This window comes from Equus asinus, chromosome 3 (assembly GCF_041296235.1).
Source record: "Equus asinus isolate D_3611 breed Donkey chromosome 3, EquAss-T2T_v2, whole genome shotgun sequence".
Taxonomy (NCBI): Eukaryota; Metazoa; Chordata; class Mammalia; order Perissodactyla; family Equidae; genus Equus; species Equus asinus.
Genome location: NC_091792.1, coordinates 161484011 through 161511496, shown reverse-complemented (window position 1 = coordinate 161511496; position 27486 = coordinate 161484011). Strand labels below are relative to the sequence as shown.

The 27486-nt window shown below is 43.3% G+C and overlaps 1 long non-coding RNA gene across 1 annotated transcript; it reads right to left on the bottom strand.

Annotated features, from left to right (window-relative positions):
- Positions 1 to 35: 35 nt before the first annotated feature.
- LOC106825421 (uncharacterized) lies at positions 36 to 27486 on the bottom strand. Its single transcript, XR_006526244.2, has 5 exons — positions 27327 to 27486; positions 14569 to 14669; positions 1922 to 2047; positions 1068 to 1214; positions 36 to 259 (listed from the first exon to the last, which is right to left on the bottom strand). It is a non-coding gene; the product is annotated as an uncharacterized lncRNA (long non-coding RNA).

The following is a 27486-nucleotide window of genomic DNA, read 5'->3' as shown; positions in this document are numbered from 1 at the left end:
CCTGATGTCTTTGAAAGCATAAAAGTAATACACACTTGTGAATGTATCTCGATTTATTAACTCAAACATTGTGCCAATTAGCAGGTGGTTGTTTGTCTTTATTGACATTTTAAACAAGCTTCTTAGCTATAAAGAAGTCTTTAAGGGACTTCATTTGGAAAATTCCAACTGAGATAAAGATTAATGTTTGTGCAAAAGCCCACCATAAAACATTGCTATTTGTATCTTCGCTGGTCATTCGAAAATTTTCTTCACGGTCCTGTGCAGGAAGAGAAGAGAAATAGGCGGAGTTAGTTTCTTAAAGTATTTAATGTGTGAATTTGAGGGGAAGGTGCTGTATGCATTCAATGTATTTAGTATTTCACAATTAATCTCTTATACCAAAGTGCAATATCTGGTTTTCTAAGCCAGGGTGCGTTGTTAGCCAAAGGCAAGGAGTAAGAATCAACCTCATGAAACACGTTTTTGTATTTTTGTGTAAAATATCAGGTATTTGATCTATCACTTTACACATTTTGTTTGTCACCATCAAGCAAAGTGAGCATTAACCAATAGTGGTCAGTTCTCATCATTTGAGTCCTTACTTTAAGCTGGGCACTGTGCCAAGCACACTCGTCTTCATCCTAATTTCCAGATAAGGAGACTGAAACTTAGAGACGTCACAAGGTTATTGAGTGGTGGAGCAGCTTTGGGCCCACATCTGACCAGAGTCTGCTGAGCACAGTGATCCGGAAAGCACGAAATGTCACAAGAACAAAGTTGTGATTTCCCAAGTGGGAGTTCTGAGCCTCTTCAAATATGCGGGTGTGTTTGGAAGCCCTCATGTATTCATTCTGTAAGCTCGCACCCCAAGGCGAATGAGCCCCAGTCCCCCTTCCTGGAGCAGCTCCTGGTCCAGCAGACAGTGAGAGACTGCTCCCTCCCCACTCCCTGCGTGCCACACAGTCCAAGCTCGGAGAGAAAGACGGAGGAACAGGCAGCTTGTTCTTTCCTTGGTTTGGGGGCTTTGACTCGAGAATTGCTTTCCTGGCAGGAAGAGATAAAATAAGCTGAATAAGCAAACTGACCCTTTGATAGTTTTGTTCTTTGACTATTTGCTCAATTTGCTCAATTAGATGTTCAAGCTTGAAGCTAACTTCATTAACTTTGTCCTTTGCTTGAGCAATGGCTGCATCAAGGTCATGTTCTCCGACTCGAATATCTAAGTGGATCCGCTGTACAAATGGTAAAGAGGAAGACGCGTGTTCACAACAGCCCTGCTCTTGCCTCTCTCCTCCCGTCCCTCTCTGCTTTTTCTCTGTCCCCCTTTTCGAGAGCAGGCATTGCTTCATTCTCCTCTCCTGTTTGACTCACTGCCACTCTGTCCCCATTACCCTCGCTAGTCTTTCTTTGTAATAAAAATGCATTAAATGGTGACCTCCTGACCTGAAGGAGTAGTTACTCCTTCCTGAACATCAGATTCACTATTAGGCAAAAATGCCTTTGGTGCTGAGAGAATTTGACTACTTGCAGGAAAATTTTCTTTATGTATAACTAAATTTCTGCTGCTAAGTACCAATTCTCTTCGTCTGTTCTCAGCACATTTAGAAAATAGCCGATCACCATCTACCATGTAAGAGTTTTATTTATTGCAATTCCATTATTAATTCACCCTTCACTTGTTTTCAAGCCTGAATAATCACAGTTCTTTTCACCTTCCCTCACAGTTCTTATTTTTCAAGCCCTTTAATCAACTTCGTGGCTCTCCTTTGAACCCCTTCCAAGCTCTCCGTCTCCCTCTTTGGTTGTGCACTGAGATCGAGATGCAAGACTTTAATAAGCATCTGGCCAGGCTGGGTGTAATGGTTCTGCATACCAATGTCATGCCTGAATAGTGCTGACATCGTGTTCATCAACAAGGACATGGCAGGCGTATACTCACCAGCTTACTCCCTCCAAAGGACACCAGCCTCGTAGAATTAGATTCTAAGCAAATGATGTGTTCACCAGGTGAATGTGAAGTAAAATAGAATGCTCCTTGTGGGCCATATAACTTTGACAATAATACCTAGGAGTGAGGATTTCCATAGTTTAAGTTTATTATTCTCTCTTTTCCATTCTTAAAAATAAATCTCCCCTATATAATCCAGTAAAAATTGTACAGTTCCTAAGGAAGAAATCAAATGGCCAATAAACATGAAAAATATTCAGCCTTGCTAGAAATAAAATATATGTTAAATATATATATATATAAACCACCGTAGGATATTCCTCATTTGTTATCAGATTGGCAAAGATTTAAAAGTACCCAAGGATAGTGCTGAGAAATACTGTCTCCAGCACTGTTTTGGGAACATAAATTGAACAACCATTTTTGACTGCAGCTTGGCAATACGTATTGAAAATTAAAATGTACGTAACCATTGACCCAGCAGTTCTCCCTGTAGAAATTTATTCTATGGAAATGCAGTAGTGGACAAAGTTATATGTAAAAGGACATTCAGTGTGATGTTATTTGTAATAGCAAAATTGCATTTTTGAAGTAACAATACCTTTCAGCAGGAGATTGATTAAATTTAGGTAAAGTCAAACAAAGGAGCATTACATGGCAATAGTAAAAGAATATTATACCCATACCTGTACTAAAGGTGTCCATAATATCCTGTGGTAGAGCAGCCTCTATGGGATCCCATTTTTGTAAAAAGTATCATTTGTGAAAGTACACACACATATATATGTTTCTATATGCTTAGATTCTAAAGAGTATACACCAAGCTGTTAGGTGGTTATATTTGTTGGGGCACTTTGATTTTCTGTTTAGTTAATTTCTATATTGTTTGCTGTTTTAAAAACAGGTATAGGACTTACATCCTGGAATACGAGGAGCTTGAAAGTTTGTCACTCTGCCCTAATGAGTAAAAAGCTGAACAAAAAGAAAATCAATTCTTCTTAGATCTCTCAGAGAATTGAGGTCACAGGGCAAACCACTGTCCCAAATTGGAGAGACAAACAAGCAAATACAAAGGATCACAACTTACCAGAGCAGAAAACTCTGTGGGAGCCAGTACTGGGTTCCTTTTACCCAGTACATTGGCAAATTTCAATTAGAAAAAGTTACATGGCATACAAACAGGCAAAACAACAAAAAACAAAAAAAAAACACAATTTGAAGGAAACAGAGCAAGCATCAGAACCAGGTTCAGATATGGCAGGAATATTGGAATTATCCCATCAGGAACTTGGAAAAACTATGATTAATGTGCTAAGGGCTCCAGCAGAAAATGTAGACAACATGTGAGAACAAATGGGTAATGGGAGCAGAGAGATGGAAACTCTAAGAAGGAATCAAAGAGAGATGCTAGAAATCAAAAACACTTAGCAGAAATGAATGCCTTTGATGAGCTCATTCATAGACTGGACAGAGCCGAGGAAAGAATCTCTGAACCTAAGAATATATCAACAGAAACCTCCCAAACTGAAAAGCAAAGAGAGCAGACTTAAAAAAAATTAAAAAGGAGCAGAGTATTCAAGGACTGTGGGACAACTACCTAGGTGTAACATACACATAATGGAAATACCAGAGAAGAAGAAAAAGAGAAAGGAACAGAAAAAATAATTAAAGCAATAATGACTGAAAATTTCCCGAAATTAATGTCAGACGCCAAACCACAGACCTTGGAAGCTTAGAGAGGACCAAGCAGGATAAATACTCAAAACACTAGACCTGGCCATATCGTGTTAAAACTGCGGATACAAAAGATAGAGAAAAAAAATCCTGAAAGAAGCCAGAGGAAAAAACACCTTAGACAATGAGGAGTAAATCTAAGAATTAATCCGACTTCTCAGAAACCACGCAGGCAAGAAAGAGTGCAGTGAGATACGTAAAGTGTTGAGAGAAAGACCACCAGCCTGGAATTCTGTACCTTCTGAAATTCTCCTCCAAAAGAGAAGGAGAAATAAAGATTTTTCTCAGAGAAACAAAGATTATGGAAATTCGTCCGTGATTAACCTTCCTTGAAAGAAATGTTAAAAGTTGTTCAGAGAGAAGGAAAATGACACAGATGAGAAACTTGGATCTACATGAAGAATGGAAGGGCGTGGGAGAAGGAATAAGTGAAGGTAAAATTAAAACTTGCATTTTTCTTCTTAATTGATCTTACCGATAACAGTCTGTTCAAAATAATAGCAACAGTGTAATTGATGATTGTAGTTTATGTGTAAGTGAAATGAATGACAGCAATGATGCAAGGGGTGGAAGGGGAGAATTAGGGATACTTTGTTATCATAAGGCGCTCGCACTACCTGTGAAGTGGTATGGTGTTATTTGAAGGTAAACTTGGATTAATTGCAGATATAGATTAAAAACTCTAGGGCAACCACTAAAAAAAGTAAAAAAATAAGTATAATTGATATGCTAAGAAAGAAGATAAAATCATGTAAAATTATCAATTGAAGCACAAAAGAAAGAGTGGAAGACGAAAATGGGAACAAAGAACAAGGACAACGAATAGAAAACAGTATCAAATATGGTGGATATTAATCCAACTATATCAGCAATCATTTTGAACATCAAGTTCTAAATACACCAATTAAAAGACAGAGATTGTCAGAGTGGATCAAAAAACAAGACCCAACTATATATTGTCTACAAAAAATCCACTTTAAGTATAAAGACACATATAGATGGAAAATTAAAAGATGGAGAAAGACGTGTATGCCAGCTTTAAGCGAATCTTAGAGGAAAGCTGGAGTAGCTATATTAACTTCAGACACAGTAAAGGAAAATTAACAGGGATAATGACATAATAGAGCATTACAAAATGATAAAGAGGTTAATTCTCCAAGAAGACAAAACAATCCTTAATGTCTGTGCACCTGACAACAGAGTGTCAAGGTATGTGACGCAAAGCCTGATGGAACTTCAAGGAGAAATAGAAGAACTCACTGTTACAGTTGGAGACTTCAGCATCCCTCTATCAGAAGTGGGCTGACCCAGTAGCAGATCAGTAAGGACATAGTTGAACTCAACAGCACCATCAATCAACTGGATATAATTAGCACGTATACACTACATCCAACAATAGCAGGATACACATTCTTCTCGGGCTCACATGGATCATTCACCAAGATACACCATGTTCTGGGCCATGAAGCATGCCTTAACACACTTAAAATATAGAAACCACAATGTATGCTCTCAGAACACAGTGAAATTAAAGTAGAAATCAATAACAGAAAAATAGCTGGAAAATCCCAAAATATTTAAGAGATTAAACAGCACACTTCTAAATAATAAGTGGGTCAAGGAAGTAATCATAAGAGAAATGCAAAAATATTTTGACCTAGGAGAGGATTCCGGGAAGATGGTGGAGTAGAAAGCACCAGGAGTCTGTCTTTCCATCTAGACAGCAGTTAAACTGTTAGAATCTGTCCGATGGAACATTCTAGAACTCTGTTGAAGGCTTGCAACTTCCAGGGGAAGTCTTGGACAGTAAAATGGTTAATTTGAGTCAATTTCAGCTCTTAGCTCAGTAGCAGCTACCCATCCCCACCCCTAGCCACTCAGCAGGCATCTGTGCACGTGTTCCTGGAGCAGCTTGCATGCAGCTTGTGGAACCTGGGGTGAGCAGAAAAGACCCTGTCTTCCAGATATCAGGGATCTGTGATATCATCACATACAAGGGATCTTCAATAAGATCATCAGCAGATTTCTCACCGGAAACTTTGGAGACCAGAAGGCAGTGGGCTGATACCTTCAAAGTGCTAAAAGGAAAAAGGGCAATAAACACATGAAAAGATGCTCAACATCACTAATAATTAGAGAAGTACAAATGAAAACTACAATGAGATACCACCTCACAACCATTAGGATGGCTGCTATAAAATTAATATTAATTTTAAAAATGCAAGTGTTGGCAGAGATGTGGAGAAATTGCAGCCCTTGTGCACTGTTGGTGGGAATGTACAATGGTGAAGCCACTGTGAAAAACAATATGGTTGTTCCTCAAAAATATGAAAATAGAATTACCATATGATCCAGCAATTTTGTTTCTGGGTATAAACCCAAAGAATTCAAAGCAGGGTCTCCAAGAGATATTTGTACACCCATGTTCATCGCAGCACTATTCACAATAGCTAAAATGTGGGAGCAACCTGAGTGTTGATCAACAGATGAATGGATGAGTAAAATGTGGTATATACATACATTGGAATATTAGTCAACCTTAAAAAGGAAGGAAGTTCTGCAATATGCTACAGTGTGGATGAATCTTGAGGACATTAACCTAAGTGAAATAAGCCAGTCACAGAAAGACAATCCCTGTATGAAGCAACTTACGTAAGGTACTTAGAGTCATCAAAATCGTGAGGGAGTTACTGTTTAATGTGTATAGAGTTTCAGTTTTACAAGATGAAGAGTTAGGGGGAGTGGATGGTTGTGATGGTTGCATGACATGAAGGATATATTTAATACCCCTGAAATGCACACTTAGTAAAGGTTAAGACGGTAAGTTTCATGTGTATTTTACCACAATTAAAAAATCTCAGGGTCAGGGCCAGCCTGGTGGTGCAGTGGTTGAGTTTGCATGTTCCACTTTTCGGTGGCCCAGGGTTTGCCGGTTTGGATCCCGGGTGCAGACATGGCACCACTTGGCAAGCCATGCTGTGGCAGGCGTCCCATGTATAAAGTAGAGGAAGATGGACATGGATGTGAGCTCAGGGCCAGTCTTCCTCAGCAAAAAGAGAAGGATTGGCATTAGTTAGCTCAGGGCTAATCTTCCTCAAAAAAAAAAAAATTTTCAGGGCCAGCCCAGAGGCACAGTGGTTAAGTGTGCATGTTCCACTTCGGTGGCCCAGGGTTCACCTGTTTGGATCCCGGGTGTGGACATGGCATTGCTTGGCAAGCCATGCTGTGGCAGGCGTCCCACATATAAAGTAGAGGAAGATGGGCATGGATTTTAGCTCAGGGCCAGTCTTCCTCAGCAAAAAGAGGAGAATTGGCAGCAGTTAGCTTAGGTCTAATCTTCCCCAGAAAAAAAAAATCTCAAAAAATATTTTGAACTGAATTAAAGTGAAAATAACTTACCAACATTTGAAGGATACAGCAAAAGAAGTACTTAGAGTGAAATTTATAGCATTGAATGCATATATTAGAAAAGGAGAAAGATCTAAAATCAATCCTCTAAGCTTCGACCTTAGGAAACCAGAAAAAAGAAGAACAAGTCAAGTCCACAGTAAGCAGAAGAAGAGAATAAGATCTGCTCTAATAAAGACTAGTGCAGGAATCAGTGAAATTGAAAACAGGAAATAGAGAGAAAATTAACGAAACCAAAAGCTGGTTGTTTGAAAAGATCAATAAAAATCAATAGTCCTCTAGCCAGGCTAACTAAGAAAGAGAGAAGACCTAAGTTAATATCAGAAGTGAAAGAGAGGCATTGCTGCAGATCCCGTTGACTTCCATAGTGTAATAGAGGAATACTGTGAACAACTCTATGCCCACAAGCTTGATAATCTAGATGAAACAGACCAATGCTTTGAAAGACACAATGTGTCAAAAGGCTCACAAGAAGAAATAAACAATCCAAATAGGCCTATATCTATTAAAGAAATGGAATAGATCATAATCTTCCAAAACAGAAAGCACCAGGCCTAGATGGGTTCACTGGTGAATTCTACCAAACATTTAAGTAAGAAGTTATACCAGTTCTCTATAATTTTTTCCAGAAGATACAAGCAGAGAGACTACTTCCTAACTCATTCTATGAGTCCAGCATTACTCTAATAGCAAAACTAGAGAAAGACACGAGAAAACTATAAACCAGTATCTCTCATGGACATAGATGTCAATGTAGACATAGACCTTACACCTTTTACAAAAATTAACTCAAAATGGATCATAGATCTAAATATAAAATACAAAACTAAAACTCTAGAAGATGAATAGGGGAAAACCTAGGTGCCCTTGGGTTTGGTTATGACTTTTTCGATATAACCAAAGGCACGATCCATGAAAGAAATAATTGAGGAGCTGGACTTCATTAAAATTACAAACTTCTGCTCTGCAAAAGACACTGTCAAGAGAATAAGGAGACAAACCACAGACTGGAGAAAATATTTATAACAGACATATCTGATAAAGGACTGCTACCCAAAATACAAAAAGAACCCTGAAAACAAGAAAATGAGGAAATCCATTAAAAAATTGGCAAAAGACCTGAAGAGACACCTCACCAAAGAAGACATACAGATGGCCATAAGCATATGAAAAGATGCTGCATGTCATATGTCATTAGGGAATTGCAAATTAAAAACAATGAGATACCACTTCACTCCTATGAGAATGGCAAAAATTGAAAACTGACAACACTGAATGCTGGCTGGGAAGTGGACGACAAGAGCGACCATTGCTCTCCTTGCTGGTGGGAATGCAAAATGGTACGGTGACTTTGGAAGTCATTTTGGCACTTTCTTACAAAACTGAATGTACTCTTATGATATAGTCCAGCAGTCATGCTATTTATTTACTCATATAAGATGGAAACATATCCACACGAAAAACTGCATGTGAATGTTTATAGCAGCTTTATTTGTAATTGCCAAAATTTGCAATCAACAAAAATGTCCTTCTGCAGGTAAACAAATAAATCATGGTATAAATCCTGACGATAGAATATTATTCAGTGCTAAAAAAATGCTCTATCAATATACACCATGATCAAGTGGGATTTATACCAGGGACACAGGGATGGTTCAACATCCGCAAGTCAATCAACGTGATTCACTACATTAACAAAATGAGAAACAAAAACCACATGGTCATCTCAATAGATGCAGAGAAAGCATTTGACAAGATCCAACATCCATTTATGATAAAAACCCTCAATAAAATAGGTATAGAAGGAAAGTACCCCAACATAATAAAGGCCATATATGACAAACCCACAGCCAGCATCATACTCAACGGACAAAAACTGAAACCCATCCCTCTCAGAACAGGAACAAGACAAGGGTGCCCACTTTCACCACTCTTATTCAACATAGTACTGGAGGTGTTGGCCAGAGCAATTTGGCAGGAAAAAGAAATAAAATGAATCCAAATAGGCAACGAAGAAGTAGAACTCTCGCAGTTTGCAGACGACATGATCTTATATATAGAAAACCCCAAAGAATCCATAGGAAAACTATTAGAAACAATCAACAACTACAGCAAAGTCGTAGGGTATAAAATCAACATACATGAATCAGTAGCATTTCTATATGCTAACAACGAACCAGCAGAAAAAGATCTCAAGAACTCAATCCCATTCACGATCGCAACAAAAAGAATAAAATACCTTGGGATAAATTTAACCAAGGAAGTGAAAGATCTATACAACGAAAACTACAAGACCTTCTTGAAAGAAGTCGATGACGACATAGAAAGATGGAAGGACATTCCATGCACATGGATTGGAAGAATAAACATAGTTAAAATGTCCATATTACCCAAAGCAATCTACAGATTCAACGCTATCCCAATCAGAATTCCAATGTCATCTTTACATAAATTGAACAAAGAATCCTAAAATCCATATGGGGCAACAAAAGACCCAGAATTGCTAAAGCAATTCTGAGAAAGAAAAACAAAGCTGGAGGCATCACAATCCCTGACTTCAAAACATGCTACAAAGCTACAGTAATCAAAACAGCATGGTACTGGTACAAAAACAAGTGTACAGATCAATGAAACAGAATTGAAAGCCCAGAAATAAAACCACACATCTATGGACAGCTAATCTTTGACAAAGGAGCTGAGGGCCTACAATGGAGGAAAGAAAGTCTCTTCAATAAATGGTGCTGGGAAAACTGGACAGCCACGTGTAAAAGAATGAAAATCAACCATTCTTTTTCACCATTTACTAAAATAAACTCAAAATGGATCAGAGACCTAAAGATTAGGCCTGAAACAATAGATCTTCTAGAAGAGAATATCGGCAGTACACTCTTTGACATCAGCTTCAAAAGAATCTTTTCAGATACCATAACCCCTCACATGAGGGAAACAATAGAAAGAATAAACAAATGGGACTTCATCAGACTAAAGAGCTTCTTCAAGGCAAGGGAAAACAGGATTGAAAAAAAAAAACAGCCCACTAATTGGGAAAAAATATTTACAAGTTATTTATCTGACAAAGAGTTAATCTCCATAACATACAAAGAACTCACACAACTCAACAATAAAAAATCAAACAACCCAATTACAAAATGGGCAGGGGACATAAACAGACATTTCTCCAAAGAAGATATACGGATGGCCAGTAGACACATGAAAAGATGCTCATCATCACTAATCATCAGGGAAATGCAAATCAAAAGTACACTAAGATATCACCTTACACCTGTTAGAATGGCAAAAATATCCAAAACCAAGAGTGACAAATGTTGAAGAGGCTGTGGAGAAAAAGGAACCCTCAATCACTGTTGGTGGGAATGCACACTGGTGCAGCCACTATGGAAAACAGTATGGAGATTCCTCAAAAAGTTAAGAATAGAAATACCCTATGACCCAGCCATGCCACTACTGGGTATCTATCCTAAGAACCTGAAATCAGCAATTCCAAAAGTCCCATGCACCCTATGTTCATCGCAGCATTATTCACAATAGCCAAGACGTGGAACCAACCTAAGTGCCCAGAAACTGATGATTGGATAAAGAAGATATGGTATATATACACAATGGAATACTACTCAGCCATAAAAAGGACAAAGTCATCCCATTTACAACAACATAGATAGACCTTGAGGGTATTTTGTTGAGTGAAATAAGCCAGACAGAGAAAGACGAACTCTGTATGACTCCACTCATAGGTGGTAGTTAACATATGGACAAAGAGAACTGATTGGTGGTTACCAGGGGAAAGGGGGGTGGGGGAGGGCACTAGGGGTGAAGTGGTGTACCCACAACATGACTAATAATGATGTACAACTGTAATAAAAAAAAATGCGCTATCAAGCCTTGAAAAGACACAGAAGAACCTTAAATGCATATTTCTAAGTGAAAGAAGTCAATCTGAAGAGGCTACATGTACTGTATGATTCCAACTCTATGACATTCTGGAAAAGGCAAAACTGCAGAGACAGTAAAAAGATCACTGGTTGCCAAAGGTGAGGGAGGAGAGAGGGAGGAATAGGTGGAGGACAGAGGATTTTTGGGGCAGTGAAACTACTGTACAGGATACTATAATGGTGGATACAAGTCATACATTTGTCAAACCCATAGAAAGTACATCATTAGTGAAGTTTAATGTAAACTGTGGACTTTGGGTGGTTATAATGTATCCACGGAGGTTCATGGATTGTAACACATACCACTCTGGTGCTGCTAGTGAGGGAGGCTGTTTGGGCGGGCAGAGGGCATGTGGGAACGCTCTGTACTTCCCAACGAATTTTGCTGTGAACCTAAAACTGCTCTCAAAAGTAACATCTATTAATTTTTTTTAATTAATGTTATGATAGATTACAACCTTGTGAGATTTCAGTTGTACATTTTTGTTAGTCATGTTGTGGGTACACCACTTCCACCTTTGTGCCCTCCCCCCACCCCCCTTTTTCCCTGGTAACCACTGATCAGATCTCCCTGTCAATATATTAATTTCCACCTATGAGTGGAGTCATATAGAGTTCGTCTTTCTCTGACTGGCTTATTTCATTTACCATAATACCCTCGAGGTCCATCCACGTTGCTGCGAATGGGCCAATTTTGTCTTTTTTTATGGCTGAGTAGTATTCCATTGTGTATGTATACCATATCTTCTTTATCCAATCATCAGTTTCTGGGCATGTAGCTTGGTTCCACGTCTTGGCTATTGTAAATAATGCTGCGATGAACATAGGGGTGCAAGGGACTCTTGGGATTTCTGATTTCAGGTTCTTAGGATAGATACCCAGTAATGGGATGGCTGGGTCATAGGGTATTTCTATTTTTAACTTTTTGAGAAATCTCCATACTGTTTTCCATAGTGGCTGCACGGGTTTGCATTCCCACCAACAGTGTATGAGGGTTCCTTTTTCTCCACAACCTCTCCAACATTTGTTGCTCTTGGTTTTGGATGTTTTTGCCAATCTAACGGGTGTAAGGTGATATCTTAGTGTAGTTTTGATTTGCATTTCCCTGATGATTAATTTTTTTAAAAGATATATATTACACATAGAAAAATGCAGTAAAGATTCTCTTTTTAAGTCTTTCAATTTTGGAGAAAATTAAAGGATCTTGCCGTATACTCCTTTTAATAGACTGTTGATAGGGAAATTTTGTTAAATAAAACTGCATTCCAGATTTCATAATTGATTTCTAATTTTGTATGAATAACAAAGAACTCTTGCTTGGGAAAATATTCAGTGGCTGCTCATTACCTATTTCTGAGCTTCGGTTTCATATTGAAATTCTACATAGTCTACTTCCAATGAGTATTCAAGTCAGCAAACATGTTTTGAATGCCTATTAGTTTGGTGCATTGGAAAAGAATGTACTTGAGTTTAAATCTCAGTGTTGCCACTTGCTGACAATGGGATCTTGTATAAGTCATTCGACCTCTTAGAACCACAGTTCCTCTTCTACAAAATGGAATAGGACTATTGGACATGGAATAATGGAAAATGGAATACAAGCTGCATATGTTTGTATGGTACATATATATTGTTTTTGTTGTTTTCCCTACCTACCCTACCAGCCATGTTATTCCTTTGGGCTGTCAATCACATGCCATAGGAATGGACACACTATGAGGTTGGCAACTTAAAGTGCCCTGTGTCCTCAGACCAATGACCCGAGAAGGGACAGTCCAAGTCCTGGTAGGGGTGCTGATGAGGATCTTAAAAAGTGATCTTAGCCTGAAGAAATGTTGAAACTGGAGCTATTTCCTGTCACCCCACTTCCAGATGGAGAGAGCCTGCCTGGAAATCAGGGCTATAGGGTGAGCATTTTGTCTCTCTCCTAGGCCAAGAATTGGGTTGGGCATATATTAGGCCCATGGTAAATATTTGTTGAATGTTTGCAGGATGAATGAACATATTTCTCCTCCCTTCTGGAAGGGGATATAGTTTCAGGCAATCCTGGTTTTTTTTTTTTTCCCCAAGATTTTATTGTTTTCCTTTTTCTCCCCAAAGCCCCCAATACATAGTTGTATATTCTTCGTTGTGGGTCCTTCTAGTTGTGGCATGTGGGACGCTGCCTCAGCGTGGTTCGATGAGCAGTGACATGTCCGCACCCAGGATTCGAACCGATGAAACACTGGGCCGCCTACAGCAGAGCACACAAACTTAACCACTCAGCCATGGAGCCAGCCCCAGGCAATCCTGTTTTTTGAAGAATGAAACTTCTCTGTCTTTTAGAAACAGTGAATAGGTTTTTCTGTGACAATTTTTAACCCAACTAAAATTTGGGTTCTGTGTTTAATAAGCTGTGGAGATAGCCCCAGACTGGCCCTGAAGGACTGCTGGGAAGGGACAGAGGAGAGGTGGTAGAGGAGAGGTGTAACCAGCCAAGAAGCATAGGAGGAGGGGTGGGCAGAGGACGAGGTGGCTGTACTGACAGGTGACTGGGGTTAGGAAAATGGGCCCCATGGAACTATCATCAGGGAGGTGCCAAGTGTGCCAAGAAAAGACTGCTACACAGGCAAGAATCAAGTGTCCAGCAGTCTGGCTGGAGTGGAGTCCCCAGTGACCTGGCTTCCAGCCTCCACCTGAGCGGGAGTGTCAACGTGTTCGCCCTGAGCTCAGACCCATCAGGTGTCCAGTTCATGAGAACAGGAACTTCGACCTGTCTACACCAAGTACCCGCTCCTCACCGCGGAGGATGCCTGTTCTGCTCTACAAGGCTTTGCTCCACCACCATCCTGCTACCCCATGAGTGCACCCCAGGGAAACTCCAAAGTCCAAAGGGAAGCAGTTCTCGCAACTGTGTTTGGATTGCTGGACTGAGCAAGTCAGGTTCCACTGAGCCTGCACGTGGGGAATACGCGTCTCTGTTACGTCCGTTGCACAGATGAGAAGACTGAGGGTTGAAGCAGTCAGATCCCTGGGTAACATTCAGCTTGAAGATGATGGTCTACACTTTGACTCGGCTCTGACTCCAAAATCCACATTCTTTCCTCTTGACCATGAAGCCTTTTCTACTCCTTCGCTAACTCTCAGTGAGGAGGAGGGTCTCTCTGTGAGACCAGGGGCTGCCGCACCGCCAGGACAAGAGGAGGGAGGAGGTGGCCTGTCTGACTCTCGTGCTTGGATGGGGCTGTGGCACCTGCAAAGCCACGGGGATGCATTGGTCCTGTGGATCCCCTCTGTCCAACAAGACCAGCAAACCTCAGGGGGGTGCATGTGAGGCCTGCCCTTTGCGTTTTTAAACTTTTTATGCTAAGGCATCTCTGCTCCTCGGCTAAGGCAGGCACTTTCTGCATCTCTGTGTGGTCCCTTATTCAGGGCTGGACACATTAGAAACTAAGTGCTGGTTAATGTGTGCTTATGCAGAGATTTAAAAAGTTTGTGAGGATGCATGACACATGAATTTTTAACAAATGAAAAATATTAGTGACAAAGCATAAAGGAACGTTTTACCTCATTATTGTAAGTTGTAACCGTCACAAACATTCCCAAACCAGGAGCAGATTCAAGGAAATCATATCTGTCTATGTCCCATTGCTGCATCTTGAAAGTCCCTGTTTCAAAAATATAAGATATTTATTATAAAAATAATAGTTATATATGATTACTGATAAATGAACTTATATTTTTCAATTTACCCAAATCACAAAATACTGTAGTTTGAGTAGCATGTATCTTGGTGAAGAGGTCATGCAGCAGAGGAGGCAGACCCTGGGATGCAGAGGGAGACGAGTTCTTGGTCCACTTCTGGCTCTTATTTACAAGTTACTTTAGCGCCTTACACCTCGGTTCCCTATTCAGAAGAGTAGGGTAATATATATCCCTCTCAGAGTTGTGAGGACTGTCGAAAAAATTAAAAGCCTATGGGGGCTGGCCCCATGGCCTAGTGGTTAAGTTCAGCAAGCTCCGCTTTGGCAGCCTGGGTTAGGTTCCCTGGCACGGACCTACACCACTGGTTGGTGGCCATGCCGTGGTGGCAACCCACATACAAATCAGAGGAGGATTGTCACAGATGTTAGCTCAGGGCTAGAAAAAAAGCCTATGAAAGCTTTGCACCCAGAATGTAAACTTGTGGATCAGGACTGAGAGGCCTTTTCCAACATCTCCTGCCTCCAGTTTCTTCCTCGCACAACTTCTCCTGTACCCTCCCTGCACAGTTCCTTCCTAAGCGTAGGTGTGCTCGTGTCGAATCCTTCCCTCCATTGTCCCGAGGCTCCTGCTAAAATTTGGATCCCTGGAAGAGACTCCCACTGTCTCCCTTCGGGATATGAGAGCATCTTGTGGCTTAACTCTCCACCCCGTGCCCTTGGAAGGGACAGTGGGAGTAAAAACTGGCTAATGTTTATTGAGAAATAGCTGGCAGTACCTTGGCTGTGCAGGTACCGTGCTAAGAACTTCACGTGCATCATCGCCTTCATTCTCAAAACGTGCTCTGAGGAGAGCGTCTGCATTGATCTGTTCACCCATCATCTGACAAGTATTTAATGAGCCCATCCATGGACAGCACTGTCCAGGGGGCTGAGGACAGACGTGAGCAAAACAGCCTCTTTGTTCTCATGGAGCTTCCATACAGACGGAAAGAGACAGTAGACGAATAGCCATGTGCTGTGGAAGGTGTTGGGAAGGCTTGGGAAAACGCGTGTGGAGAGACTGGTGGTGCCAGGGGCTAAAGTGTTATAGGGGAAGTCAGGGAGGGCTTCTCTGACGTCACAGCAAAGGCCTGAAGGAGCATGGAGTAAAATACACACATGTGTATAATATTGGCCCTTACATGGTATAAATATGATATGTGTAAATTATATCTATATCTCTATACATCACATTCAGTGCTGATTCTGTGCCAAGCACCATTCTAAGGAACTTACACATAGAATCTGAATTTTCATGACAACAGTACGTAGGCAGATACTATTTTTATGACGATTTTACATGTGACGAAACCAAAGCTTAGAAAAAGTGATTTGCCTGAAGTCGCATACCTAGCAAATGGCAGAGTCAAGATTCAAACCCAGGGAGTATATGCCGTTTCCCTTCCCTCAACATGATGCTGTCTCTGTCTAGGGGAATATCATTCCCTGCAGGAGGACATGCAAAGGTCCTGGGGCAGGAGCACTCTTGGGGTGTTCAAGGAAGAGCAGAGTGGCTAGAGTGAGGTTAGCAAGGAGAGAATGGTAGGAGATGAAGTTGAAGGCATAGTAGGGGCTGGGTCATGGAGGGTCTACAAGTCCATTGTGAGGATGTGGAGCAGCAATTGAGTGGAGAGTGAAATGATGTGGCTTTCACTTTAAATTTTTCACTGTGTGGAGCAAAGAGTGAAGAAGGATCAGGAGTGGAAGTGGGGAGGCTGTGGTCATCATCTGGGTGTCTTGGACCAGGTGCTAGTGGTGGGGGTTGTAAAACGTGTTGGATTCTGTATTACTGTCCCTATTTTACAATTTGGAAACTGAGTCTCAGAGAGATAAAGCCACAGCCCCAAGTCACATAGATAGTAAGTTGTAGAGGCAGAATTAGAACCGAGGGAGACAGATCCCAAGCCCAGACCACAGCTCCAGTGCTACCCTGCCTGCCCGAAGGCGCCAGGGGCCAAGTCCCCGACAGGGCCTGCATGGGAGCCTCACCCTGGAGGCTGGCCCCGAGGCAGCCCCTAGACAGGCAGGTGCTCTCGGGGGGACACTGGAGAGAGCAGCTCTGGGATGGGAGCCAAGACAAACCCTTGAGCCAGCCTGTGCGTTGGAGTGACTTTGGCTCAGGCATCCTTTGAGTAGAACTGGCCCTTTGCCCTGTAGAAGCTTGTGAACAATCCATAATGCGTATGTAATGCATAGTCTATAGAACGGTCCATCTCAAGAAGTTCTTTAAAAACGTATAATTGATGATTCTGGAAAAGGTGGAGTAAGTCCAATCCACCCTATTTCTCCTGCTAATTACAGCTAAAAACCCTGGGCAAAATGTCTAAAGCAACTATCGGAAGACTGAAAGGTGGAGAAAAAAAGGTGACTGGCTAAGGACTCAGGACCCAAAGCACCACTCAGTCCCCTGTTTGTTTCTGCCATCCCTGTATATCCTGACCTGGTGCCAGAGCAATCTGCAACCACAAATTAGAGAGAGAAGGAGAAAAAAGAAAGAGAAAATCTGCTCAGGAAAGTCTGCTCTCTCTAGCCAGAGGTTCTGGGAAAGGGTGGCCCTGCAGGTCAGAGCCCCTTTGAATGGGTCTGCCCTACTCCAGATGAACGCCATGAAAGAACCTGAACATTCCCCACTGGATGCTTCAGATGTGGAGACAGAGGGAGCCTGGAGATACCCGCCCACACAAAGTGGAGGACAACAAAGAGGCAGCACCCCTCCTCCAGGCTGGAGAGCTGAGGGAGGATGACAGAGAGGAGGGAGCTGGAGAAGGGGCTCTTCATGTCTGTTTATGAAGTCCTGGGCACACCTCTGAGCAGTCTGCATGGAACCAACCAGCATCAATGTGGCAAAGGCTTTGAGACTCCAACTGTGGCGTGGAATACCACCCAGGTTTCAGACTGGCCACTGGGTAGCACACAGCAGGCAGAGCAGAGTAGTAATGCAAAGTCTCAGAACACTAAGTTGGCGTTAGGGTGTGTGCTCTGATCTAAATGGGTTAACTGCCTGCTAAAATAGAGTCTTTAAACAGGAACCAGAGTCATAACATAATACTCAAAATGTCCAGGATACAAACTTACCACACCAACAACCAGGAAAGTCTCACCTTGACTGAGAAAAGACAGTTATAGACACTAACACCTAAATGACATGGAAGTTGGAACTGCATGTCATTTGGACATGAATTTCAAAGTGGCCATTGTAAAAACGCATCAACAAGAAGTTTGAGCACCCTTAAAATAAAGGGCAAAATAGGAAGTCTCATGAAAAGAGCAGAAGATATAAAAAGAAAAAGATGGACACATTAGAACAGGAAAAATACAATATTTGAAATTTAAAACTCAGTGAGTAGACCCAATAAAAGAAAGGAGATGACAGAAAAGAGTCAGTGAACTTGAAACGAGATCAATATAAATAATCCAATCAGTTCAATGGAGAGAAAGTAGATTGAAGAAAAAGAGCATGATGCGGAGCTCCACGAACTTGTGGGACAAGAGTCACAGCTGCACTCTGCGGGGCCCAGAGGAGATGAGAAGAAAGGGTGTGGACTGAATGAACATTGGAGAAATGGTGGCTGAAGACTCCCCAAGTTTGGTGAAAAAGATAAACCTACAGATTCAAGAAGCTGAATGAACCCCAAACAGGATAAACTCCCTCAAATCCATCACCAGATACATGATGATCAAATTTCTCAAAACTAAAGACAAAAAAAAGAAAAAGGAAAATAGAGAGAAATGACGCATTACTGATGGGGAAACAACCACTTGAATGACAACAGATTCCTCCGCAGAAACACGGAGGGCAGAAGAAAGTCGCACGTTTTTCAAATGTTGAAAGAAAAGAACTGTCAAACAGAATTCTGTATCTACTCAACATATCCTTCAGAATGAAGGCAGAATATTCTCAGATGAAGGAAAACTAAGATAAGTTTTCACCAGAACACCTGCTTTAAAATAATTGCTGGAGGAAGTTCTTCAAACAGAAAGACAATGTGAACAGAAAACTTGGAAGATCAGGAATGAAGAGGGAAAGATGGAAACAGTACATATCTGGGGAAAGGACAATAGAGTATTTTTACTGAACAACAGCAATCAAACAGCAGAGTTACAATGCACAGAAGTAAAACGACTGAGAGGAGAAGTAGACGACCCACAGTTATAGTTGGGACTCAAGACTCCTCGATCATTGACAGACAACTAGACAGAAAACCAGCAAGAAGAGAGAAACACGAACAGCATCAACCCATGGACCGCCTGTTGTCTGCAGAACGTCCCTCCACAACAGCAGAATGCACACATCTGTTCAAGTGCACGCGGAACGTTCACCAGCGTAGGTGACAGCCCTAACCCGATCGGGCACCTGCTGAAGCAGCTAAATGTTCTGGAGAAAAGCAGACCGATTGCTTTCCAGATATATGACCGCCTGGGAATCTCTGCTATGTGTGTTTCCCGCTCTCCAGAACACCTGGGTCATGCTGTGTCCTTCCTCCTGAGCCTCTCCCGGCAACCCCACGCCACCTGTCAGACGCTTACCTTGCCTCCCATGGCAACAACCAGTCTCTTGGTCTTCCTACTGCCACACATCCTGACCCCCCTGCAGCTCACGCACCCTTTCTACCTGCCTCTTTTTGGGGTGGTTGGGTCTCCCTGTTTGATCAAGGCCACCTCTCCCGTTCCTCCAGACCTTGCTCTTGTAACCCACACGCTTGCCCCCACCGGGCTGCCCTTGTCAGCACGCCAGCTGTTCGGTCGTCAGTCTCCTCGTCTGCACTCTGTGAGGTGCTGGAGGACCCAGGATGGGCTGCAGTCCTCTTCTGCGGGCCTCTGGGGCCTGGCACACACTAGGGCGTGTCTGGCCCCGAGGGAGAGGCTCAGGAAGGGCTGGTGTGGTGAGTGCAGATCACCGTGCGTGTTCAGTATGGGACTTTGAGTGAGTGAGTGCTGGGGCCACTCTTACAGCGCCAGTGTTCCTGGCAGACTGCCTTGAGTTACCAGACCGAGTGAGTGTATGTCTGTCTGCTTTCATCATGATCCGTTAGCCCTGGGCATGCCCTCCTCGGCCTGCTGTGGGAGGGGAGTGGTGGAGGGAGGTGTCATGCCCCCAGCTACCACCAGATGGCAGGGGAGAGGCACTGCTCATGGCAGTCAGCTTGGGAGAGAGGGCCTCACGGAGGGATGGAGCGGCCGTGGGACAAAGGCACACAGACAAGACAGGACAGGCTGTCTTGTCATGCTTCTCACTGCATGGCTAGGAGCAGGGGCACTTGAGCAAGGCACTGAACTGGTCGGTGCCTCAGTTTCCCCATCAGGATAATAGTGGTATATCTCCTAGGGTATGAAGAATGAGTTAACGTTTGCAAACTGCTTGACGCAGAACTTAGCACATCATAAGTGCTTTGTAAGCACCTGAGAAATTATTCTTGATGTTATTATTGGGCTTTCAATGTGCAGTGTTTTCTGTCAGCTCCCATTTAACCCTACAACCCTGTGAAGTCGGTGTAAGAATACCCACTTTTACAGACGAGGAAGCTGAGGCTAAAAATGCTCAGCAAGTGGTCTAAACGCATCCAGACAGCAAAAGGCAGAGCCAGGATAAAGCAGCCTGATCCCCAAATCAAGGGCCTTGGCCCCTCACCACAAACTGCACTGCTCACTTCACAGGCCTGGACACTGTGTATGTGTGATTTGAACCCCAGATAGAGTTCTGGCAGAGCTTGTGGGCAACCTTGCTTCCCAGGGCCCTTCCTCTGGGCATTCCATTCAGTGGACACTGGCTGAGAGCTGCTGGGGGCTAGGCGCGAGCCGACTGTCGTGGGGGCCAGAGGCCCCGAGCCTGTGCACACCCTCTCCCTGCTGCTCGGGTCGAGTCTCCTGGTCCCCCGAGTGCCTGTGCACCCCTCGTTCAGGTGCTCAGCCCTGCTCTGTGACCCCTGATGTAATCGTCCCTTTGGCTCCAGACTGTGAGTCCTTGCAGCTGGAACTGAAGGCCATTTGAGTTGGTATTAGAAAAATAAAATGCATTCACTGTAAGAATTTTAGAAAGTAAAAATCCCCTCTAGAAGTTTTTGGTTTTCAGTATTATCTTTCTAGCCTTTTTCCTGTAAGTACATATTATATATTTCATAAAAAATGAGATCATAATGTATGTCCTTTCTGTAACTTGATTTTTCGATCCATTTTTTTGGTGACCATCTTTGTATGTCCTTAAATTCTTCTACTAACAAAGCTGAGGTCTGTTCAGTGAGCAGAAGAAAGATCCAGTGTTGTTGGTCCAGTGCTGAGCCCAAAGCTCTGCAGACAAGAGTTGGTCATCTGCTGTTTGATGAATGAGTGAAAGAAGAAGGGATGGGAGGCCCCACAGTGCGGTGGTTAAAAGCCGAGTCATCTGGTTGACCCCTGGTGCAACCTGGGCCTAGAAGGCAACTGCTTTCAAGAGTAGCTGTGAATACAGGGTGATCTCTTCTAGAACGCCCCAGGCTCCCTGAGGACCCTTTGTTCCCTAGAACCTGGAAACTTTTTGAGATTCCATGTAGAGGGACTGCAGTGAGGTGACATGGTGCTGACAGGAGGAGCATATGTACACCTTACATCATACAGACATCATCAGTGTATAGCTCAACGAGTTCTCAGAACCAAACTACACTGGTCAGAACATCATCATCTCAAATAACCCTGTGCCATTTACTATCCCCTAAAAAGGTAACCACCACTCTGACTTCTAAGACAGGTTATTTTTAGCTGTCTTTGTACTTTATATGGTACATGTTCTCTTGTGTTGACTTCTTCTAATCAATAGGTGTTTATGAAGTTCATCTGTGTTGTCATGTGCAGGTTTAGAGAGTGAAGTTTGTCCGTGTTGTCGTGTGAAGGTGTGGAGGATGACGTTCACCTGTGTTGTCGTGTGTAGGGTAGAGCGTGAGGTTCGTCCTGTTGTCGTGTGTGTAGGTGTAAAATGCAGTGTGTTATGGCGTCTCATTGGGCTTTGCTTTGTGTTTTCCTAATGATTAATGAGTTCAGTGCCTTTCCATCTACTTCCTGGCTATTTGTGTCTCCTCTCTTGTGAGGCATCTGTTAATCTTCTGCCCATTTTTCTATCCCCTGAACTCAGGATGGTCCTCCACACTAGTTTGTTATTTTCAGCGCAGAGGTTGTGCACATCTTTACCTTCATTTATATCCTTAGGTATTTGTCATATTTTCGCTGAGGAGATTTGATTGGAAGTGCCAACACTTCTGCCAAACCAGCGTCCTTAGAAACTGTGGGTGTTTGCCGGGGGCCAGTGGCAAGGCAAGGTGCCAAGAGAGGTCAGTGACCCTCTGGAGGAGAAGCACTTTCTGCAGCCAGGGAGAAACAGCTGCCACGATGCGTGATGGACACTGTCGATGTCCCACATCCCCATGCTCTGCTGTGACCTGTGACCTCATAGGAGTGTCTGGGCACTGGAGCCGTGTTCCCTCGTGAGAATGGGAGGAGTCCATGAGTTTTAGAGCTCCTCGCCCTGAGCCCACAGCCAGTGAATGGTGTGAGAGGACAAGCACCTAGCTCCTTCGCCTGGCGGTGGGACAAACTCTGTGGGATATCTTATCTGACTATTGTTTTATGTTTTTAAAAATCACGGTAAAATATGTATAACAAAACCTAACATTTTAACCGTTTATAAGTGTACAATTCAGTGGCATTAAGTACATTCACATTGTTGTGCAATCACCGCCACTATCCATTTCCAGAACTTTTTCATCACTCCAAACAAACTGTACCCGTTTAAGTGATAACTCCTGTTCCCATCTCCCCCCAGCCCCTGGTAACCTTGGTGCTAATTTTGCTTTTTCAATTTGACTACTCGGGGTATCTCAATAAGTGGCCCCAGGCAATAGTTGTCCTTTGGTTTCTGACTTCTTTCACTGAGCATACTGTCCTCAAGGTTCATGCGTGTTGGAGCAGGTATCAGAATTTCCTTCCTTTTTAAGGCTGACTAGTACTCCACTGTATGTGTAGACCACATTTTGCTCGTCCATTCCTCTGTGGGTGAACACTGGGCTGCTTCCCCCTCTTGGCTGTTGTGAGTGATGCTGTGTGAACAGGTAAACAGGTGTCTGAGTCCTTGTTTTCACTTCTTTGGGCATCTGCTCAGAAGTGGAAGTTCAGGATCATATGTCTGCAGTATTGCCTTATATTCTGGAGCCCACCAGGCTCTGTCTGAGTCTGAGCTTCACCTGCAATCTCACCTCGCCTGGCTTCTTTCCCTCCCTACCTGGGAGCATCTTCTTAATGAACCACTCGCGCTTGAATCCTCGGCTCAGGTTCGATTTCAGAGAGCACCTGACCTCGGACACCCTGGGGTGTGGTGGGATCTTCCATGAAGACAGGAACGGGAGCTGCTCCCCGTGGAATGATGAGTGATGACACTCATTTAACGGGGTGCCCTCCTCTTCTCCCATCTCCTGGTCTCCTATAGGTTTTGTACTCAGAGGAAAAAACAACAAGACCCCAGGTAGTCTGGCATAGTGCAAGAGTCATATCTGGGGACCCTTAGGAAGGGAGCAACCAGGAGCAAAATTTTTCATTAACTGGTCCCAAATTCTGAATGTTTTCCTTTTAATGAACAGCCTCACACATTATCGCCACTGTGCTCCATGGCACTTCTCCCTTTCTCTCCGTGCCTGCCTTGTACGAGGACTAACAGCCTTGTTTAAAAAAAGGTCTCCAAGGTCCAGTGAGTAAGTGGCTTTACAGCTCATCAGGCCAGCAGCGGTGACTCACAGCTGCCTGCCACATCCCTGCCTACTCCTCTCCTCTCTCCCCAGAGAGCCCTCTCCCCCTTCTTTCATTCAAGACAACCTGGAACTTATTTTTAGAGAATGTTACTGAGAAGACCTAAGATAAACAATATGAAGACACAGAATATCTTAGACCTTGACATTTCTAAGAGAGCATACGTAGCAAGGGTTTCTTATCCTGCATGTGGCTGCATGTGGACCGGCATGGGGCACAGGGGCACAGGGGCACAGGCCCTGCTCTGTCTCCCCTCAGCCTCCAGTAGGGGATGCAGGCCTCTTCTCTGCTCCTCAGGCAACATCCTCCCCTTCAGGGAGGGTTTGAGCCAGAGCTGCAGCCAACCTGCTTGTCTGGTAGCTTAGGACAGACCCTGGGAGGCCGAATTGACAAGGTTGGAGACAGCCCCAGAGGGTGGGAACTAACATTGATGAACACCTGTGGCTGGTCCCAGGCCATGCCAGGTGCTTTGCTGCTCCAGAGCAGGTGTGAGCTCCAGTTCACAGATAAGGAAACAGAGCTCAAGTCACCAAGCCGCTGGGCAATGACCGCAATTGTAAGCACGCCTCTCTGACTCCAAATTCTAGTCGCTGTTCTGTGGCGCCCAGAGCTACCTCCACCTGGGGAATGCGGAAGGCCGATTCCTGGAATTCCCTGCAGCCTATTTTTAGTCCTAATGACCAAACGCACACTTCTAGGTAGATTTTGATGACCAGCTCTGAGGTCATCTCTCTTGAACTTTCTGGATGGGCTTATTTTGTTGGACTCCTTTGGACCCCAGAGCCGTGAAGAGAGAAGTGAGACGTAGCTGGTGTGTGCTCTTCCCGGACTAGGGATGTCAGGTGTCCACAGATCTCCAGCAAAGCTTTAAAATTTGTGTTTTTGCTTTAATGGTGATCTAAGAATTAAATATAGGCATATTCTGGGTGAGCATTTCTTAACCAAGTAGTGTTTGACACATGCATTATGATCATGTGTGCACTAAGTGAAAGGCAGGGGTCTCACGGGCAGTGAAGCTTTTGAGATGGTTCGGTGAGACAGGGAGTGGAGACACGGAGTCATTTCCTGGCATAGGCAGCATGGGCATGCAGAAGTCCGAGGATCCTGGCCCACAGCCCCCAGGAACGTACTCATGCTGCAAGCAGACGAACAGAGCCAAGGTCCTGGCTTTAGATATAGGGGCTTTTAATATATAATGAACAAAAAAGCATAGAGTAAATATGCAATGAAAGTTTTTCATCAAGGGGAGTTTTAAAAGAAATGTTTAAGAATTGTATTTTTGGGTATGCTATTACATTATTTGGCACATCAAAGTAAGGGACTGATGATTAAAGATACAATCACAGTTTAAGAAAAAATGACAAGAATAGAGACTTAAGTGATATTCTATCGTGCTCAAAATCGTTTTAAAATAAATTCCTAACAGTCAAGTAGGAAGCACCTCCAAGAACATCTTTCTGTTACTAAACCCAACATCAGTGAGTTGCGTGTCTCTTTAAACTCCGGTAATGTTTGTTTTGGTTCATATTTACATGGTATATCTTTTCTATTCTTTTACTTTCAATTTTTCCTTATTTTTAAAGTGTTTCTTTTGGAAACAGCATATCGTTGTTTTGTTTTTAAATCCAGTCTGACAACCTTCATCTTTTCATTGGAGAGTTTTTTTTTTTTAAAGATTTTATTTTTTTCTTTCCTCTCCCCAAAGGCCCCCGGTACATAGTTGTATATTCTTTGTTGCGGGTCCTTCTAGTTGTGGCATGTGGGACACTGCCTCAGCGTGGTTTGATGAGCAGTGCCATGTCCGCGCCCAGGATTCGAACCAATGAAACACTGGGCCACCTGCAGCTGAGCGCGCGAACTTAACCATTCGGCCACGGGGCCAGCCCCAAATCATTGGAGAGGTTTTATCCTTTTATGTTTAATGTAGTGTAAAATGTTGGGTTTATGCCTACCATATTGCTATTTGTTTTCCATTTGTCCTTTTCATTGCTTGTTCCTTTATCCCTTCTTTCTTGCCTTTTTCTTTTTGATTAATCAAGTATTTTTCCCCATTTTTTTCTCTATTAGCATATTCTACATTTTGGGACTTTAGGACCATATTCTTTTTTAAAGAAACATTGAAACACGTGACCTGGTGTGTTTCCAGTTTTCCCTGTGGTTATAGTAGACTTTGAGCAGCTGAGCTCTAACCCTAAATAATTGCATGGGGGTGATGGCTGAGGAGGTGACAGAGCAAGGAGAACAGAGACAGAGGCTTGAAAAGGGAGCGGGGTGCAGTTGGAGTTAGGGAAGAATGAACCAGGGAAGGACAAGGAAGGAGGTGGACTGCAGTGTCCACAAGGACTTAAAGAGGCTCCTGACTTGGGCTGAGGGACTGGCCAGGCTGGGCCCTGTCATCCACGCAGCTGCAGAGCACTGTCTGGCTACATTTGCCTTCCTGCCTCAGACCCCTCTGGCAGGTCAGGTGGTTCTTGCTGCCACAAGTGTGCCCCAGGCCCAGTCCATCGAGCTGGTGGGCCATGAAGCAGCAGGCGGGGTGGCAAACCTACTCCTGTCCCTCTCACTCCTCCTCTGTCCTTCAGATGCAGGTTGAAAAATTCACAGGTTGCTAGGAAAATGCCCAGCTGCCCAGAGCTATTCACCCAGGAGTCAGAGCATCCCCCAGGATGAGAAAGTTGGGATCAGACACACACAGCCAGTGTGTCTGACTGTTTCTAAGAGCCTTGTAACTATTAATTCAATCATCATCACAACCAAAAGAAACAGGTATCACCATTATTTTTATCCCATTTCACAAATGAAGCAGAGAGGTTAAGTAGCTTGCCCGAGGGCACACAGTTATTAAGTGGCAGAGCTGGGTTTGGATCCGGCTGGTCTTGTTCACACTCCACAGTCTCAAACACAGCTTCTTCCCACAATGGCCACAGCAGTGAGGGTTCCAATGCCACCCAGCTGTCCTCCGTATGACTTCTTTCCAGTCTACTCACCCCAAAACTCTGTCTCACATTGCAGTCTCTTCCTTTGCCTCCATGCGTGTTGCATCTATTTGAGTTTTTGTGGGATGGGTTATTTTTTGCATAGAGCACCCGAATGTGATAGCCAAGAGAAATTGAGAGGAATTCGACTCCTTAGGGTAGGATTGAACTGGACATAAAAACACGTGACCAGTACTTATGAAGAATACTGCTAGAGTTAGATCCTGCTGCTTTTTTTTTCTTTTTTGCATTAAAATCAAGGAATTTGATGTTGATTCTGACTTGAATGTTAAATATCATACTGGGTTTTCTATAGAATTCTGAAACCATGGGCATTTTTCTTTCTCAGAAGGCCAGTTAAGCTCAGCCGTACGGGGATGTACTTGATGGCAGAGACACCAGGAGGACAGCAGGTTTTACGGGCAGTGTGCTTGGAAAGAAGTCTTGGAGCTGCACACACGTGCCCCCCTACAGCATGCCCTCCCTGCGGGACGTGTGGGGCTCCAGGAGGCTGGTGGTCGGGAGATGTTAACTTCTGCTGTTCTGTCCCGTTTTACTGGACCAGTCTAGAGCACTCATGTGTCTTTTGAGAACTGAACCACAATTAGCGTGATTAATGGCATCAGAAGCTCTTTTACTTAAGAGAAACAACCAGAAAAACAAATCAAGCTTAGATTCTGTGATATTCTACCTGGGTTTCCTGTTTTATGAATTATGCAATTCATCCTAAAGGCTATTTTCGTGTTAGGTTTGCATAACTTGATAAACTGCATCAGGAGACGAGCACAGTACCCTGTGGTCCCGTCTGAGTTCAACATTCGACAGAGCGCGTTTTACCTACCTGTTATCAAGGTGTCGCTTGGAATGTCTTCTATTATGCATTTCTCCTCTCGTTCCCCCACGTGGAAATAAAAAGCAGTTGAAAGCGAAAAACAAAAACTTAAAAGCAGTGTTAACATTTGCATTTCTGTTGCTTTAGCCACTCCTGGTAGTACTTTCTT